This window comes from Balaenoptera borealis, assembly GCF_965194805.1.
Source record: "Balaenoptera borealis genome assembly, chromosome: 12".
NCBI classification, from domain to species: Eukaryota; Metazoa; Chordata; class Mammalia; order Artiodactyla; family Balaenopteridae; genus Balaenoptera; species Balaenoptera borealis.
Genome location: NC_138869.1, coordinates 40,779,241 through 40,798,014, shown reverse-complemented (window position 1 = coordinate 40,798,014; position 18,774 = coordinate 40,779,241). Strand labels below are relative to the sequence as shown.

General features: G+C 48.0%; 1 long non-coding RNA gene across 25 annotated transcripts in view; it reads left to right on the top strand.

The window, feature by feature from the left end:
• LOC309608388 overlaps positions 1-18,774 on the top strand; it is a 74,078-nt gene that overhangs the window by 27,069 nt on the left and 28,235 nt on the right. For 15 of the 25 annotated variants that reach the window (XR_014232831.1, XR_014232833.1, XR_014232834.1 and 12 more), the window contains 4 exons: positions 1,513-1,604; positions 3,633-3,916; positions 5,002-5,077; positions 5,182-5,553. This is a non-coding gene — a long non-coding RNA (uncharacterized lncRNA). Of the gene's footprint in view, positions 1-1,512; positions 1,605-3,629; positions 3,917-5,001; positions 5,078-5,181; positions 5,554-18,774 lie in introns of all 25 variants that reach the window. The other 10 variants (XR_014232832.1, XR_014232839.1, XR_014232841.1 and 7 more) reach the window with 6 other exon arrangements.

The following is an 18,774-nucleotide window of genomic DNA, read 5'->3' as shown; positions in this document are numbered from 1 at the left end:
ACGTGGGATTCTCAGAGCTGCATCCAGAGTACTGTCTGCCCAGAGGGGCTTTGGGTGCCTGGCAGAGGCCAGAACAAACCCACTAGATGGAGGACAACTCTGGGATCCCTCTGCCCAGCTAAAAGCTGATACCCCAAACTGTCAGAACCCCCCAGGCTGCTCTGCTCACCCCACTTCCCTACCTTGGCACTCAGTGGGGCTCAATAAATATTTCCGAACAAATTAATAAGTAAAAAATGAGCAAACACATGAGCATAAATCATGACATCTCCCCTCTACGAGTCCCTGGAGCTGGTCAGTCCCTCTCTTGGGGCTGTACACACTGGTTTTGGTATCTCACTGCCAGGGACACATCTGCCCACCACCTACTGGCTCCTCACGGTGGTTCCATCAGAAAAGATGGCACCACCTTTGGGAGCAGAGAGAAGAACCCAGACCTTAGACTGTAGAGGAAGGGAGGAGGGAGAGGAAGGGAGGAGGGGGAGGAAGGAGGGGAAGGAAGGAGCGAGGAGACCCCTCTCCTGGGCTGGGAGCTGCACTTGTCATTACCCCATGGTGGACACTTGCAGCCCTGCAGCCCTCACCATCGGGGTCACTAAGTGTTGGTGTGTTCAGGGTGTTGCAGGGACCAGTGCTGGTCTGGGGGATGAACGCTGGATCTCCTTTCTCTGCCCCAATGTCCAGGGCAGTAGATTTGACCCAGAACCAGCCAGAGACTTTTCTGGAAAGTCTTTGCTACGTGAAGGGTAGGTGGGGGCACCCTGGGAGTCTTGGAATTCATCTGGCAGGCCTGGGGGCCTGGGTGGCTTTTGACAGCCTTTCTGCCCATGACCACCTGCGGGGGTTCTGGGTACTATTTAGCCTGAGACATGCTGGGCAGGGAGAGGGGTCTGGATTGTTCAGGGAAGGGTCCCAGGGCCTGGGGAAGGAGCCAGTGAGCATGAACAGTTGTGCAGAAAGGAGCCCAGCCCCCGGGGTCTGTGTTGGGGGGTGGGGGGCAGGAGGACAGACAGGCACAGCTGTGTCAGCCCCACCACTCGAGCCCCCTGGGAGCCCCCCACACCTGGAGGGGCCCTTCCTTGGATTTGGTTGGGGGCATTGGAACCTCAGGTGTGGAAGGGTTTTTAATTCTCCGACACTGGGTCACCTCATGTCAACCCAGGGGAAGATACAGACAGACCTCCAATCCTCAGGAGATAAGCTGAACTGGCTTGTGAACTGGCTGCCTCTGAACCAGTGCAGAGCAGCCCTGGGCAGCCTCCCCCAGAGAAGTCCCCACTCTGGTGGTTGGGAGGGGCATTGCCAGCAGCGGGACCCCACACTGAGCTGGTCCAGCCCCTCGGGGGACAGACCAGGCACACGACAATAATAGCAACCATAAAAGAAACCCAAGGAGCACAGCTCTTGCTGTGCCCCAGACAAGGCTAAGCTTGGCTTCCTGGCCACTCTCCCATTGCATTTAATTCTCATGACCCTATGAGGTGTACACAAGTATTATTCCCCGTTTTACAGATGAGGAGCCAAGGCCCAGAGTCACGGAGCATCAATAATCCTAATGGCACACGTGCACAACGCTCACAGAGGGACCTCAACACACTCCCAGGGTATGTCCTGCTGCTCGTGAGCATCCTTCTAGCAAGGGCATCTGTGACAGCAGAATCCCTAATGGGGGTGTCACTGGGTGAAGTGCCCACTGATCAAGTCCGTGTACAGGACCCCAGTGAGGTGGACATGGAAGCTGGTGTGGAAGGTGGACCAAGCCTATGGTTGAGGGAAGGTCATTTCTGCTGGTACAGATCGATCCCGTTTGTGTAACACATGTGTTACAGATATAAAACCTGGGGTGGCGCTGGGGCAGATGGGGCACCCTAGTACACACATGCTGGAGGACACCCACACAGAGCCCAAGGACCATACCTCCCGTACCTCAGCATCCAGCACCCGCACAGAGCTGATCACGGGAGACCTGCCAGGGCGCTCTCGTTCTCCCTCTTTCTCTCTCCACCTGAGCCTCTCTGCCCACCTGGCTGGGAATAAAGCACTGGAGGTGGGCTGGGCCCAGATCCCGGGCGCAGAGTCCTGGCTGGGGCTCCAGGCCTGGTGCAGACAATGGAGGCTTGGAGTCTTGGCTTTGCACTTCCTCAGCATCCCTACTACTCCCTCTCTTCCTCTCTGCTTCTCTCTTACTTGCTCCTGTCTCCCTCTCAGTGTTCTGAAGAGTCCTCCTTAGTGGCAGCAGATACACAGGTGACACGTCCTGCTGCCTCAGTCACACACAGTGCCTTTCCTCCTGCCCCAGGGACTCACGCTGTTTCTGGGCATCAGTCTGGGGTCAGGCTGACCTGTGGTGGCTACAGCCTCACTCGAGCTGTGCTCCCAGCCTGGCTCAGGCTGCACTTGAGCTGGGCGGAGTAAAGAAGCCGCTGGCCTCGATGTCCCCGCCCACCCCTCCCCTGAAGCATCCCTGGGCCCAGTAGAGTCATGGGAGGACGGAGGCTTCTGGGACAGTGGCAGCGCCCAGGGCGGGTGTGGTACCAGAGGACAGAGAGGGTGTGAGGATGGAGGGCTGAAATGGAGGGTGGGGTGAAGTGGGGGCAGAGCTGCACCCTTACAGGCAGGCCTCCCAGGGGCAGGTCTGTTCTTCCTCATCTCTGCCCCTAGCCCAGTAACTGCCTGCCTGTTCCCTGTGGCCCTAGGAGACTGAGGGGCAGGAAGCTAGGCAGCTTCTGGTGCAGACTTTCCGTGGTCTTGGGACAGTCAGGGTACCAAGCCAGCCTCAGTTTCCCCATCTGTTATATGGGGCAAGGTGAGGGGAAGGTGCAGGCCTGGGCATGCCCACCAGGTACCAGGAAGACAACTACCAACGACTGTAGGGTATCCACACAGGCCCTTCTTGTCCGTGCCTCCTGCCCCCATAGTCACCCTTTCGCTTAAGTACTGTTGCTCTCCCCGGCTTCCATGTGGACACCTGCCCAAGGCCACACAGACGGAGAATGCTGGTGTCAGGATTTGAACCGGTTGCCTCTCTTAGGCAACCTGCTGTCTGAGCAGAGCAAGAGGATGCCAGACACTGGCCCAGGATCGGGGCTGCCTGATCCCTGCACTGGCCAGAGGAGGCACCACAAATCCCACCTGCACGTCCACCCAGCCCACCCTGCTCAGAGCTGTTCTGTGCATCTTAGCTTGACAAGGTGTGGGGAATTCATCAACCTCCCACAGAGCCTGCTGAGAACTGACTATGAGTCCAGCCACCTCCCTGTCCCAGCAGCAACCCCCAAAGCCTGAGGCTTAATCCCCCAGGCATGTCCTGCCCCTCATCTTTCCCAGGCTATGTTGCCCTTCTGCCCCTCTCCTCTAGTTGAAGCTGGTCACCTCACCCAGTTCTTCCTCCTGGAAGCTCTCCCCGACTCCCCATCCTTCAGCATGTCTAGATTCCATTCCCATGCCCAGAATTCCACCTCCTAGCATACAGGAGCCTCTCAGGTGCCTGGTGCCAGGCCTGGTGAGGCTCCAGATGGTGGCCAGCCAAGGGACCGAGGAGGACACCCCTCAGTGAGAGGAGCAGAAGGGCGAGAGTCAGGAGACCACTGTGGGCCTTCTCTGAGACTTAACGCAGGACACTTGCCCAGCAGGGTTTGCGGAAGAGAAGGCCTAGGAGGACCGACAACTTCTCTCCAACCTGCACATCAGAGCTGGCCGGGCTCCCAGGGAAGCCTCAGAGCATGAATGGACTCCTTACCCCACCCCGCAACAAGCAGAGAAACAGCCAACACCGGGGACCTCCTCCTGGGTGGCCTCCGTGCTTAACCCTGCAGTTTCCACCTACAGAACAAGCACCAACTCCAGCCTGGAGACACCGAGCCAAGGGCCAACCTTGCCTTCTGTTCATCCTGCACTGCCCATCTAAATCTCTGAGGTACTGGTTTGACATTCCCCATTTTCCCAATGAGGAATCTGGGGCTTTACAGGGTTAGTAACACGCCCAAGGTCACACAGCTTTAGGTGGCAGAGCTGGGGCTCAACCCCGGGCTGTCCTGCACCTGCAGGCGTAACTCCACTATGATGACCTGCTCAGCCCACACACAGAGGGTATCTGCGACCCTCAGCCGGAGGCAGCCTGTTTTGCACAGGGTTTTCTTTTTCTTTTTAAATTTTTTTGTTAAAAAAATTTTTTTTGAAGTATAGTTGATTTACAATGTTGTGTTAGTTTCAGATGTACAGCAAAGTGATTCCGTTATACATACATGTATTCTTTTTTTAATTTTTTTAAAATTTTTTATTTTTGGCTGCGTTGGGTCTTCGTTGCTGCGCGCGGGCTTTCTTTAGTTGTGGCAAGCAGGCTTCTCATTGTGGTGGCTTCTCTTGTTGCAGAGCACGGGCTCTAGGCTCATGGGCTTCAGTAGTTGTAGCACATGGGCTCAATAGTTGTGGCTCACGGGCTCTAGAGCGCAGGCTCAGTAGTTGTGGCGCACAGGCTTAGCTGCTCCGTGGCATGTGGGATCTTCCTGGACCAGGGCTTGAACCCATGGCCCCTGCATTGGCAGGCAGATTCTTAACCACTGAGCCACCAGGGGAGCCTTACGTATATATATTCTTTGTCATATTCTTTTCCATCATGGTTAATTACAGGATATTGAATATAGTTCCCTGTGCTAAACAGTAAGACCTTATTGTTTATATATTTTATATGTAGTAGTTTGTATCTGCTAATCCCGAACTCCTAATTTATCCCTCTCCCACCCCCTTTCCCTTTTGGTAACCATAAATTTGTTTTCTTTGTCTGTGAATCTGTTTCTCTTCTGTAAATAAGTTCATTTGTGCCATATTTTAGATTCTGCATATATGTGATATATGATATTTGTCTTTCTCTGACTTATTCACTTAGTATGATAATCTCTAGGTCCATCCATGTTGCTGCAGATGGCATTATTTCATTCTTTTTTATAACTGAGTACTATTCCATTGTATATATTGCACGGGGTTTTCTGTGCTGCACCTCAGGATGTCTGAGCCCACAGGACACCGAGCCCATCTGCGTGGATCTGCGTAGCCCTCAGTGGGCTCTGAGCCCAGGCAGGTGAGCTGGGCTCTGTAGGAGGCTCCCTGCCCCCAGCACCACTCTCTCAGGTCCAATAGGATCAGGTGGCCACAGCTGAATTCACTCCCCATCTCTCCGGGCAGGTGGAGGAGGTGGTCTCTGCGGTGGAGGAGAGGCTTCAGCGGCACGTGATGCGCCGAGGGGTGTGCCCAGCCTGGCGTGGAGCGGGGTAGGTGCTGGATAAGTGGATTCTGCTTCTCCGCTTTGGAGTTCCGGGAACATCCAGAGGCTACAGCGGAGGCTGCGGGGCACAGCCAGTGCCAAGGCTGCAGGGCTGGAAGAGGCCAGAGCAGATACCCCCGTACCGGCTGCAGCACCAACAGGAGGGGCAGGTGCTGTGAGTGCCTCAGGGACCCCCACCTGGCCTACGCCCTGCTCCTGGGCCTCTGAGGGCTCCCTCCCCACCGCCTGCAGGATCACAGCTCAGCTTCCTGGCTCAGCGCCTTTTCCTCCCGGTAAGTCTCTGTTCCGTGTCCCAAAAGACAGGGAGAAAAATCCCTTCCCGTGAGGTTGATATAAGGTGATGTGTGCCTAGAACAGAGCCGGCACGCGGGAGGGTGAATCCCTGTAGTTTCCTCTTCCCTCACTCAGTTGGCCTGTGAGTTCCTGGGAGGCGGGTAAACATCCTGATGTGGCCCCTGGTGCGGACGGATTAATTACCGAATCACTGCGTTGTACTCATTGCCTAGCAGCTTGTGTTTCTGTCTCTTGGACTCACACAGAACACACAGGCCAGAAGTTCCACTTGCCTCCTGTTGGAAAGACAAAGGTTTGCAGGCAGCAGGGCCTGGAGGTGGGGGAGGGACAAATGGCCCCCTGAGGGCCTGCGGAGCCCTGACCTTCCCAGGGCCTGGACAGGTGTGTCCATGCATCCCAGGCTAATGCTGTACTGAGGCTGGGGAATATGAGGGGGACCCCATTAAATGGGTCCCTATGGGCTGTGCTGTCCAGTGCCCACTAGCCTGTCCTGGAGAAGGACCTCAGCCTCATGCCTTCCCAGAGACTCTTAGAATTTAGCAGGGAGTGGTAAACCAGCGCTGGGGAGAGAGCCCATCCCTGCCCCAACCGTAATCAAGATCCACGGGGAGGGCAGAGGCCTCTAATTGTTTCAGGAGAGGGAAATGTCACATCCTGGGACCCACAAGAGTCCTTAGGACAGACCACTGCCAAGTGAGGGTCCTTGGCTTCTCGCCGGAAAGAATTCAAGAACGAACCAGAGAAAAGCAAAGTCAGGTTTATTTAGCAGGATGCACACTCCATAGGTAGAATGTGGACCCTCTGGGAAAGTGAGAGCAGCCCCGGGGCATGGGGTTGTAGGTTTTTATGGGCTAAGTAATTTCATACGCTAACGAGTGGGACAAATATTTTTGCTATTTCAGGGAAGGGGGGGATTTTCCAGGAATTGGGCCACTGTTCACTTTTTGACCTTTTACGGTCGTGTCAGAACGATCACAGTGTGAGGGGGAGTGATCTTGAGTATTATGATGACGTTATAATGAGCTAAAGGTCAATGACCAGACTATTCTCGAAGCCACCATGGTTTCAGCTGGTTCTATTCGGACTTAATTGCATCCCAACAGCTGTGCCCCCTCTTCACTTATCTAGTGTTTGTGTTCTGCCCCTTTCCCTCTTGTCTCATTCCCCCATCAGAGATTTTACTTCCATATTCTTATGGGAAGCAGAAGGGTGATGGTCTGTCTTCTTTGGCTGCTTCAGGGCTGAGTAGGGGCATTGACCTTGCCTGTCAGGGAGTAGAAATTTCTGGATGCCTAGTGTAAGGATCCCAGGGGCAGGACAGCTTCTTGTTTTAAGTCATAGGGCGGTATGGGCTGGAATCCTTGCCTAACCATCATTTTTTTTTTTGGCTGCGCCATTCGCAGCTTGTGGAATCTTAGTTCCCCAATCAGGGATCGAACCCAGGCCCTCAGCAGTGAGAGCACAAAGTCCTAACCACTGGACCACCAGGGAATTCCCCTAACCATCATTTTGATGTGGAATTGTTGTAACCTGGAAAACATGAACTTTACCAAGAGGTGAAAGAGGCAGAATCCAAAGAGGAGGAGTAGTAGGAGTATGGCTGTTACTCAGGTTCCAAGTAAGGAACCAAGGCAGGCTAGGAAGGGCACTCTTAATGGTGGACCAGATGGCATTAGGGTCTGACCCCTGGTTGTAGCGGTGTAACCATGTTGCTTGTTCATAAATCTTGTTGATGTCCATCTCAATCTGGCCTGAATTGTTGACATAGGTGGAGCAGGTTTTGTTTATGACCACACAAATGCCACCCTGCTCGTCCAGCAAGTAATCCAAGGCCAATCTATTGTCCGTAACCACATTGGCCACTGAGTTTAAAGAAGTTGAAAGTCTATTTAGGGCATTTCCAGTGGTCAGGGCTGGGTTCTCTAAAGTGTTGGTTAGGTTTTCTAGGGTTACCTCATGGTAGGCAAAGCCTCCCATGGAGTTGCCAATCCCCCTGCCAGTCCTATTCTTGCCAATATTAATCCGATGGCCCTCCTGGGACGATTTTGAGTATTATGTATTGTGACAGTGATTGGAACCAAATGTCCTAATGTACAGGCTCCCTTATGCCACACATTATATAAGGATAAGTATTTACATAGGGGCCAAATTACCCTGGGGTGCCCTTGTCTTTGGGCCCTCATTCTGAGGAGTGCCACGTATCCAGGCTTATCTTGAAGGTGCAATAAGAGATCTGGGAACAGAAGAATTTAGCAAGGAAGCAGCCATCTAGATCCATGGAAGGGAAAAGTTAATGAACACAATGTGGGGACAAGAGCCCATTAGTATATTCAAAACAGTTAAGTTCCGGGAGTATTCCATGACCTCGGCTTAGGTGAGATGGTGTAGTAAGAAAGTTTTAATCCACAGTTTCCATGGAGCCTGACAACTTATAGCCCAGTTTTTAGTCCATTCCATCCCTATCCCGTAGGCGCCTGGGGTCTGGGCTTCATTATAAGCACAGAGAGTGGAGGCATTCGTGGGAATGCAGTTTGGGTCCAGGTTCCAAAACACTGTGGTGATATTACCCTCTGGTGCCCAGGGATTGTTCCAAAGAGGCTCACCATAGCCAAGAGAACCATTAGAGGTGTAGTAACATTGGAAGCTTGACTGGTTTTCTGGATAACAAAAGTAGCCATGATTAAAGGAAAAGTTATGTCACCTTTTTAAAAAGAGTTAAAACGTAGGCAAGGTATCGGTCCTGATGGGGGTATCATCCATCACACTCGTATCAGCTGTGTGGGTGGTTTCCATGTGTTTGAATTGGTAAAGCTCTTGTATGTACCTATTTGTACCTGTAAGGACTGTTGTTAAGCCAGGGTTTTTATGGCAGGCCCAACAATTAACCAGCTTTTCTCCCAGGGCAACTATTTTAGATATGTTTACTAAAGCATGATTTTCCCATTCCGAGCTGCAACCTTCGTCAGAAGTCCTACTAGTGTGATGGCTTTTGACATCATATTACCGTATTTTTTCTTTCAGACCTAGCAGGGGCAAAGAAGATGTTTACCAGGGGGAGGGGGTTCTGAAAAGCGGCAGAATAAGAGCGTGATAGTCAGAAACACAAGGCTGACTAGGCCAACCCACCTCAGCCACGTGAAGTCACTTATCTGTTCTTGGAAAGGTATCTGAGGTCTTCCATGGGCTCACAGGAGCAGGTCTCTTCTGGTTCCTGTTGGGACTTATAAGATACAGGTTTTGTTCTAGACAGATGAACCCAATTAGTAACTCCCTATAGCTTGACAGCAGTTGGGGTACTTAGTAACACTTGATATGGTCCCTTCCATTTTGGTTGTATCTAGTCCTCAGGGAACCCTTCCTTCCAAGTTTTTAGTAGGACAGAGTGCCCTGACTGGATGGAGACTGCGACCTTTCCTTTGTGGGGGTGGGCAGCGCTTCGTTTCCGTATTCTTGGAGGACCTTTAGAACTTGGCTCAAGCTAACAGTGTGGGAGACCCATTTGTGAGTTTCCTCATCAAGAGATCTGAAGTCAAAAAGGGCCTCGCAGTGGTCCTTCCCTGGCAGTGCCATGGTGAAGTTAGTGGTTAGGCTGTTACTGCTGAGGGCCTGGGTTCAATCCCTGGTCTGGGAACTAAGATCCCACAAGCTGTGCGGCATGACCGGAAACAAAAGGCGGGGGGCTTCTCATAGGTCTCAAATGGGCTAAGTTTTAAAATTCTCTTTGAGGCCATCCTGGTCCAGAGAAGGGCTACAGGCAGGACAGAGATCCAGGTTTCTGAAGTCTCTTGGCATAGCTTAGCAAGTGTTTTGTTTTTGTTTTTGTTTTTTGCAAGCATTCTCTTTAGAGCATGATTTGCTTTTTCTACTCTGCCTAAGGATTGGGGCCTCCAGGAAGAGTGGAGGTGGTAGTGAATAACTAGAGCTGAGGAAGGCTGTTGGGTCACCTTGGCAGTGAAAGAAGGTCCGTTATCACTGTAAGCTTTGGGGTAACCCGAATCTCGGAATTAATTAATTTCTTTAAGCAGAAATTTGGATACTCCTATTGCCTTTTCAGTCCTAGTAGGGAGAGCTTCTATCAACCCTGTAAAGGTGTCTATGAATGCTAATAGGTGTTTCCATCCCCTATGTGGGAACATTTGGGTCAAGTCCATTTGCCAATCTTCCCCTGGATAGGTTCTCCAATGTTGTATGGGCCAAGTTAGGGGTGGAGGTATGGGGTGGCTTCCTAGGGCATGGCGGGCACAAAGCTTGCAAGCCCTGGTGACATTTTTAACAGTTTGGGATGGTCCCTTTCCCAGGAACACCTGAGTAACTAGTTTGAATAGGGAGTCCGCCCTAAGTGGAAGGACTCGCGGAAGTGCTTAGTTATTTTCCATTGCTTGGCCCCGAGAATGAGAAGCTTGTTATCTTTTGTCAGCCACCCTGAGAGGTCTCTTTCCAGTCCCCTATGTTTAGCCCACTCAAGTTCTTCAGGTGTATAAGATGGCGCTGTTGGGGAGGGGGTGCTGTCAGGCCTGAGAGCTGCAGCTTGTAGGACCGGCTGTTCTTGGGCGTCAGTCTTAGCGGGCTTTTTGGCCAGGGTGTTTCCCCCTTGTAAGGGAGGTGTTGCCCCTTCCGTGACACCTGCAACCTCCTTTGGAAGCTGGAACACTTCTAGGAGTTCTAGAATTCCTGCCTGTTGTTTTATAGTGGATCCTTTGACTGTTAGTAACCCCCTTTCTTTCCATATGGCAGCCTGGGCAGGTAGCACTAAGAATCCATACTTGGAATCAGTATGTATATTGATTTTTTTTTTTAAATAAATTTATTTATTATTTATTTTTGGCTGAGTTGGGTCTTTGTTGCTGCGCGCGGGCTTTCTCTAGTTGCGGCCAGTGGGGGCTACTCTTCGTTGTGGTGCACGGGCTTCTCACTGCGGTGACTTCTCTTGTTGCGGAGCACGGGCTCTAGGCACGCGGGCTTCAGTAGTTGTGGCTCGCAGGCTCTAGAGCGCAGGCTCAGTAGTTGTGGCGCACGGACTTAGTTGCTCCGCGGCATGTGGGATCTTCCCGGACCAGGGCTCGAACCTGTGTCCCCTGCATTGGCAGGCGGATTCTTAACCACTGCGCCACCAGGGAAGCCCTGTATATTGATTCTTAATCCCTTTCCTAGCTGGAGTGCTCTGGTCAAGGCGATCAACTCAGCCTTTTGGGTGGAAGTGTGAGAGGGTAGGGCTCCAGATTCAACAATTGTCCACAGGCTGACTATGGCATAACCTGCCGGCCTTACCCCTTCATGTATAAAGCTGCCTCCATCGGTATACCATTGTTTTTATTTTTTAATTAACTAATTCATAAAGTGATTATCATTTAATTATTTAATTTGTATTTTATATTGGAGTATAGTTGATTTACAATGTTGTGTTAATTTCAGGTATACAGCATAGTGATTCAGTTATACATATATCTATTCTTTTTCAAATTCTTTTCCCATTTAGGTTATTACAGAATATTGAGTAGAGTTTTCAGTGCTATACAGTAGGTCCTTGTTGGTTTGTTTTTTTTTTTTAATTTTAAATATAGTAGTGTGTATATGTCAATCCCAAACTCCCAATTTATCCCTCCCCCGCACCTTTCCCCTTTGGTAACTATAAGTTTGTTTTCTGTGAGTCTGTTTCTGTTTTGTAAATAAGTTCATTTGAATCTTATTTTTTTAAGATTCTGCATATAAGCGATATCATATGATATTTGTCTTTCCCTGCCTGACTTACTTCACTAAGTATGATAATCTCCAGGTCCATCCATGTTGCTGCGAATGGCATTATTTCATCCTTTTTAATGGCTGAGTAATACTGCATTGTATATATGTATCACATCTTATTTATCCTTTCAACTGTCGATGGATATTTTGGTAGTTTCCATGTCTTGGCTATTGTAAACAGCACTGCAATGAACATTGGGATGCATGTATCCCTTCGGACCATGGTTTTCTCCGTATTTTTAGTTTTATAAGGAACCTCCATACTGTTCTCCGTAGTGACTGACCAATTTACATTCCCACCAACAGTGTAGGAGGGTTCCCTTTTCTCCACACCCTCTCCAGCATTTATTGTTTGTAGGCTTTTTGATGATGGCCATTCGGATTGGTGTGAAGTGATACCTCATTGTAGGTTTTTCTTTAAATTTATTTATTATTTATTTTTGGTTGCACTGGGTCTTTGTTGCTGTGCACAGGCTTTCTCTAGTTGCGATGAGCAGGGGCTACTCTTCATTGTGGAGCACGGACTCTAGGGCTCAGTAGTTGTGGCTTATGGGCTCTAGAGCGCAGGCTCAGTAGTTGTGACGCACAGGCTTAGTTGCTCCAAGGCACGTGGGATATTCTCCGACCAGGGCTCGAACCCGTGTCGCCTGCATTGGCAGGCGGTTCTTAACCACTGCGCCACCAGGGAAGCCCTCATTGTAGTTTTGATTTGTATTTCTCTAATAATTAGTGATGTTGAGCATCATTTCATGTGCCTCTTGGGTATCTGTATGTCTTCTTTGGAGAAATGTCTATGTAGGTCTTCTGCCTATTTTTTGATTGGGTTGTTTTGGTTTTGGTTTTGGTTTTTTTTGGCTGCACCTGGTGGCATGAGGAACTTCCCCAACCAGGGATTGAACCCATGCACTCTGCAGTGGAAGCACAGAGTCATAACCACTGGACCAGGGAAGCATATTTGTCTTTTTGATATTGAGTTATATGAGCTGTTTATAAATTTTGGAGATTAATCCCTTGTCAGTCGCATCATTTGCAAATGTTTTCTCCAATTCTGTGGGTTGTCTTTTCGTTTAGTTTATGGTTTCCTTTGCTGTGCAAAAGCTTTTGAGTTTAATTGGGTCCCATTTGTTTGTTTTTATTTACATTACTGTAGGAGATGGATTGAAAGTTTAGTTTTGAGTTTATTTTTGTGTATGGTGTTAAAGAATGTTCTAATTTCATTCTTTTACATGTAGCTGCACCATTTATTGGAGAAACTGTCGTTTCTCCGTTGTATAGTCTTGCCTCCTTTATCATAGATTAATTGACCATAGGTGCATGGGTTATTTCTGGGATTTCTATCCTGTTCCATTGATCTATATTTCTGTTTTTGTGTCTGTACCGTATTGTTTTTATGACTGTAGCTTTGTAGTATAGTCTGAAGTCAGGGAGCCTGATTCCTCCAGCTCTGTTTTTCTTTCTCAAGATTGCTTTGGCTATCTGTCTCTCAGCTATATAGAGGAGAAAGGGTTTTTCTAAGTTCGGGAGACCTAACACAGGAGTGGTCCCTAATTTTGGTTTTAGAGCTAGTAATGCCTGTTGGCAATTTTCATCCCAGTTGAGGGGTTTGTGGTCACCTCCTTTTAGGGCCTTAAAAAGAGACTTTTCTATGAGCCTGAATCCAGGTAGTATCCAGATCCTGCAAAATCCTGCCATCCCCAGAAAGGCCCTCAGTTGCCTCTTAGTCAGGGTGGGGGGTGGTTGGAGGGTTACAGTGGTTTCCTTTTGGTCTTGGGCGAAGGCCCTCGTCCCATGGGTGAGCACATTTCCCAGGTACTTAACCTGTTGGGTGGAAATCTGGGCCTTGTGAGGAGAGACTCAATATCCTCGTTCCCCTAGGAAATTGAGGACCTGAGTGGTGTCTTTATCTGAATCTTCCCTAGTGAGACTGGAAATTAGGAGGTTGTCCACATTCTGTAGGAGAGACCCATTAACCAACTGTAATTCTCTTAATTCCTTTGCTAATGCGTTTCTGAACAGGTGGGGGCTATCCCTGGAGCCTTGGGGCAGCACAGTCCAAGTTAGCTGGGAAGTGTTACATGTGTCTGGATCTGTCCACTCAAAGGCAAAGAAATATTGGGAATCTGGGTGCAGGGGAATGCAAAAGAAGGCATCTTTCAGGTCTAGCACTGTAAGCTAGTTTGCATTTTCTGGAACTTGGGCAGTACGGTGTACGGATTAGGAACTATTGAGTGAACTGGGACCACTGCCTCATTAACTGCCCTCAGATCTTGAACAAACTTGTATTCTCCACTTTGCTTTTTTATGGGCAGAATGGGGGGATTACACAGAGATTGGCAGGATCATAACAGCCCATATTTTAAGAACTTGGTCATTAAGCCTGGATACCTCACTGGGCCTTGGGCCTCAAGGGATAGTTTTTTTCCATGGGTCATCAGCATTGGGTTTCAATGAAACCTGAACTAGGGGCACATTATTAGCTCTGCCAGGAACCTGTGTCCCAGACAGAGGGGTTTACTGGAGAAAACATATGGGGTGGAGAGGAGACCTCCCCTGATGGTGACTGAGGCAGACTCCCATGGCAAAGAACAGTCGTTTCTCCTGATGGGTGCCTTCTCTGAGGGGGTCTCCAAACTGAACTATTGTCTGGAATTTAGTGAGCAACTCCCTTCCCAACAAGGGGATGGGGCACTCAGGCATGAGCAGGAACTGGTGTGCAAAGGTAAAATTTCCTAGTAAGCAGCTGAGCAGGGGGTGGTGTGAATCACTTGGCTTTGGGCCGTCCATCGATCCCTGTTAATATACAGGATTGGGAGGACAAGGGTCCAGGGAAATCAGTCATCACAGAATAGGTGGATCTAATAAAAAAAATACCTTTCCCACCTGCCATGTCAAGAGTTACCCGAGGCTCCTCCGGGGAAATGACCAGGTGACCTTTGGGAGGCAGGGAGACTCCTGGGCCCTGTCAGTCTTCAGTCCTCTTGGCCAGCATCAGTTTAGGAGCCCCGAGTCCCCTTCGGGACTGGGGGCAGCCTTGCTTCCAGTGGCCCTCTGGTTTGCATGTCAGGCAGGGTCCTGGTGGATTTTTCGCATACAGGGGGCATTCGTCCTTCCAGTGGCCCTCCTGGCTGCATTTAAAACAGGTCCTGGGCTTCCCTGGTGGCGCAGTGGTTGAGAATCTGCCTGCCAATGCAGGGGACACGGGTTCGAGCCCTGGTCTGGGAAGATCCCACATGCCGCGGAGCAACTAGGCCCATGAGCCACAACTACTGAGCCTGCGCGTCTGGAGCCTGTGCTCTGCAACAAAAGAGGCCGCAACAGTGAGAGGCCCGCGCACCGCGATGAAGAGTGGCCCCCGCTTGCCGCAACTAGAGAAAGCCCTCGCACAGAAACGAAGACCCAACACAGCCAAAAATAAATAAATAAATAAATAAATTTATAAAAAAAACAAAAAACAGGTCCGTTTCCGACAGGGAGGGGCTCTGATCCAGATTTTCTAGATCCTGCCCCTGCCATGGGCTTTCGCAAGGGAGAGGGGGAGGATGACCACGAGGTGGTGCGGGGGCTAAGGCTGCCACCAAGAGTTGTGCCTTTCGTTGTTGTCCTGAATCCTCCTTGCCTCCTCAACCCTATCTCTATTGTTAAATACTCCAAAGGCCAAGTCCATGAGCTGATTCATGGGAGTTTGGTGTCCCATGGCTGCCTTCTGTAATTTTCTCCTAATGTCTGGGGCAGATTGAATGATAAAATGGGTATTTACTGGGACTTGCCCTTCAGGGGTGTTGGGATTAATATTGGTATACTTTCTTTTTTTTTTATCAATATCTTTTTTTATTGAACGGTAGTTGATTTACAATGTTGTGTTAATTTCTGCTGTACAGCAGAGTGATTCACTTATACATATATATACATTCTTTTTTAAAATATTGTTTTCCATTATGGCTTATCATAGGATATTGAATATAGTTCTCTGTGCTATACAGTAGGACCTTGCTGTTTATCCATTCTATATATAAAAGCTTACATCTGCTAATTCTAACCTCCCACTCCGTCCTTCCCCCAACCCCCTCCCTCTTGACAACCACCAGTCTGTTCTCTATGTCCATGATTCTGTTTCTGTTTCATAGATAGGTTCATTTGTGTCATATTTTATTTATTTTTAAATATTTTATTAAAGTTTATTTGATTTCATAATTAAATTTTGCTTAGTGAAAATCAATTTTAAGATTATTTTTAATTTATTTTTTAATTGAAGTATAGTTGATTTACAATGTTGTGTTAATTCTGCTGTACAGCAAAGTCATTAAGTTATACATATATATACACATTCTTTTTTTATATTCTTTTCCATTATGGATTATCCCAGGAGATTTTATACAGTTCCCTGTGCTATACAGTAGGACCTTGTTGTTTATCCATTATAAATGTAATAGTTTGCATCTACTAACCCCAAACTCCCAGTCTATCCCTTTCCATCCCCTGCCCCTTGGCAACCACAACTCTGATCTCTATGTCTGTGAGTCTGTTTCTCTTTTATAGATAGGTTCATTTGTGCCATATTTTAGATTCGACATGTAAGTGATATCATATGGTACTTGTCTTTCTCTTTCTGACTGACTTAGTATGATAATCTCTAGTTGTGTCCATGTTGCTGCACATGGCATTATTTCATTCTTTTTTATGGCTGAGTAGTATTCCATTGTGTATATGTACCACATCTTCTTTATCCATTCATCTGTTGATGGACATTTAGGTTGTTTCCATGTCTTGGCTATTGTGAATAGTGCTGCTATGAACATAGGGGTGCTTGTATCCTTTTGAATTCTAGTTTTGTCTGGATGTATACCCAGGAGTGGGATTGCTGGATCGTATGGTAATTCTATTTTTAGTTTTCTTAGGAACCTCTGTACTGTTTTCCATAGGAGCTGCACCAACTTACATTCCCACCAACAGTGTAGGAGGGTGCCCTTTTCTCCACACCCTCTCCAGCATTTGTTATTTGTAGACTTTTTAATGATGGCCATTCTGACCAGTGTGAGGTGGTAACTCATTGTAGTTTTGATTCACATTTCTCTAATAATTAGTGATGTTGAGCATCTTTTCATGTGCCTATTGGCCACCTGTATTTTGTCTTTGGAGAAATATCTATTTAGGTCTTCTGCTCATTTTTTTAAAATTAATTTATTTTATTAATTTATTTTTTATTTTTGGCTGTGTTGGGTCTTTGTTGCTGCACGCAGGCTTTCTCTAGTTGTGGCGAGTGGGGGCTACTCTTTGTTGCAGTGTGTGGGCTTCTCATTGCGGTGGCTTCTCTTGTTGCAGAGCACGGGCTCTAGGCACGCGGGCTCAGTAGTTGTGGCACGCAGGCTCAGTAGTTGTGGCTCACAGGCTCTAGAGCGCAGGCTCAGTAGTTGTGGCACACGGGCTTAGTTGCTCCGCGGCATGTGGGATCTTCCCAGACCAGAGCTCGAACCCGTGTCCCCTGCATTGGCAGGTGGATTCTTAATCATTGCACCACCAGGGAAGCCCGTTCTTCTGCTCATTTTTTTTTTTAAATGGTAATATTTGTTTAATATTCTTTTTTCACAATATTCTATTTTTCACAGACTGTGCTTATGATAGTAAACTAAAGAGGGGGAATAATTAATCATGATTCCTTTTTTTTTTTTAATTTATTTATTTATTTATTTTTGGCTGTGTTGGGTCTTCGTTTCTGTGCTAGGGCTTTCTCCAGTTGCAGCGAGCGGGGGCCACTCTTCATCGCGGTGCGCGGGCCTCTCACTGTCGTGGCCTCTCTTGTTGCGGAGCACACGCTCCAGACGCGCAGGCCCAGTAGTTGTGGCTCATGGGCCTAGTTGCTCCGCGGCATGTGGGATCTTCCCAGACCAGGGCTCGAACCCGTGTCCCCTGCATTGGCAGGCAGATTCTCACCCACTGCACCACCAGGGAAGCCCTTCTGCTCATTTTTTGATTGGGTTGTTTGTTTTTTGTTTTGTTGTTGTTGTTGAGTTGTATGAGCTGCTGATATATTTTGGAAATTAAGCCCTTGTTGGTCATATCATTTGCAAATATTTTCTCCCATTCCATAGGTTGTCTTTTCGTTTTATTTATGGCTTCCTTTGCTGTGCAAAAGCTTGTAAGTTTGATTAGGTCCCATTTGTTTTTATTTTTATTGCCTTGGGAGACTGACCTAAGAGAACATTGGTACGATTTATGTCAGAGAATGTTTTGCCTCTGCTCTCTTCTTGGAGTTTTGTGGTCCATGTCTTATGTCTAAGTCTTTAAGCCATTTTGAGTTTATTTTTGTGCATGGTATGAGAGTGTGTTCTAACTTCATTGATTTACATGTGGCTGTCCGACTTTCCCAGCACCACCAGCTGAAGAGACTCTTTTCCACTGTATATTCTTGCCTCCTTTGTTGAAGATTAATTGACCGTGGGTGTGTGGGTTTATTTCTGGGCTCTCTATTCTGTTCCATTGATCTGTATGTCTGTTTTTGTACCAATACCACACTGTTGGGGCTTCCCTGGTGGCGCAGTGGTTAAGAATCCACCTGCCAATGCAGGAGACACTGGTTGGAGCCCTGGTCCGGGAAGATCCCTTGTGTCGGAGAGCAACTAAGCCCATGTGCCACGACTACTGAGCCTGCACTCTAGAGCCCGCGAGCCACAACTACGGAGCCCGTGTGCCACAACTACTGAAACCCGCACGCCTAGAGCCTGTGCTCCCAACAAGAGAAGCCACCACAATGAGAAACCTGCGCACCACAGCGAAGAGTAGCCCCTGCTCGTCACAACCAGAGAAAAGCCCGCATGCAGCAACAAAGACCCAACACAGCCAAAAAATAATAAATAAATAAATAAATAAAAATAATAAAATAAATTTAAAAAACATGCACTGTTTTGATTACTGTAGTTTTGTAGTATTGTCTGAAGTCTGGGAGAGTTATGCCTCCTGCTTTGGTTTTTTTTCCTCAGGATTGCTGTGGCAATTCTGGGTCTTTTATGGTTCCATGTAAATTTTTGGATTATTTGTTCTAGTTCTGTGAAAAATGTCATGGGTAATTTGATAGGGATCACATTCAATCTGTAGATTGCTTTGGTTATTTTTGCCATTTAACAATATTAAATCTTCCAATCCAAGACCATGGGATATCTTTTCATTTCTTTGAATCCTCCTTAATTTCCTTTATTAATGTTTTATAGTTCTCAGCGTATAAGTCTTTCATCTCCTGGGTCAGATTATTCCTAGGTTTGTTGGGGTTTTTTTTGGTGCTATTTTATTTTTATTTTTTATTGGAGTATAGTTGCTTTACACTGCTGTGTCAGTTTATGCTGTACAGCAAAGTGAATCAGCCATACGTATACATATATCCCCTTTTTTGGATTTCCTTGCCATTTAGGTCACCACAGAGCACCGAGTAGAGTTCCTTGTGCTATACAGTAGGTTCTCATTAGTTATCT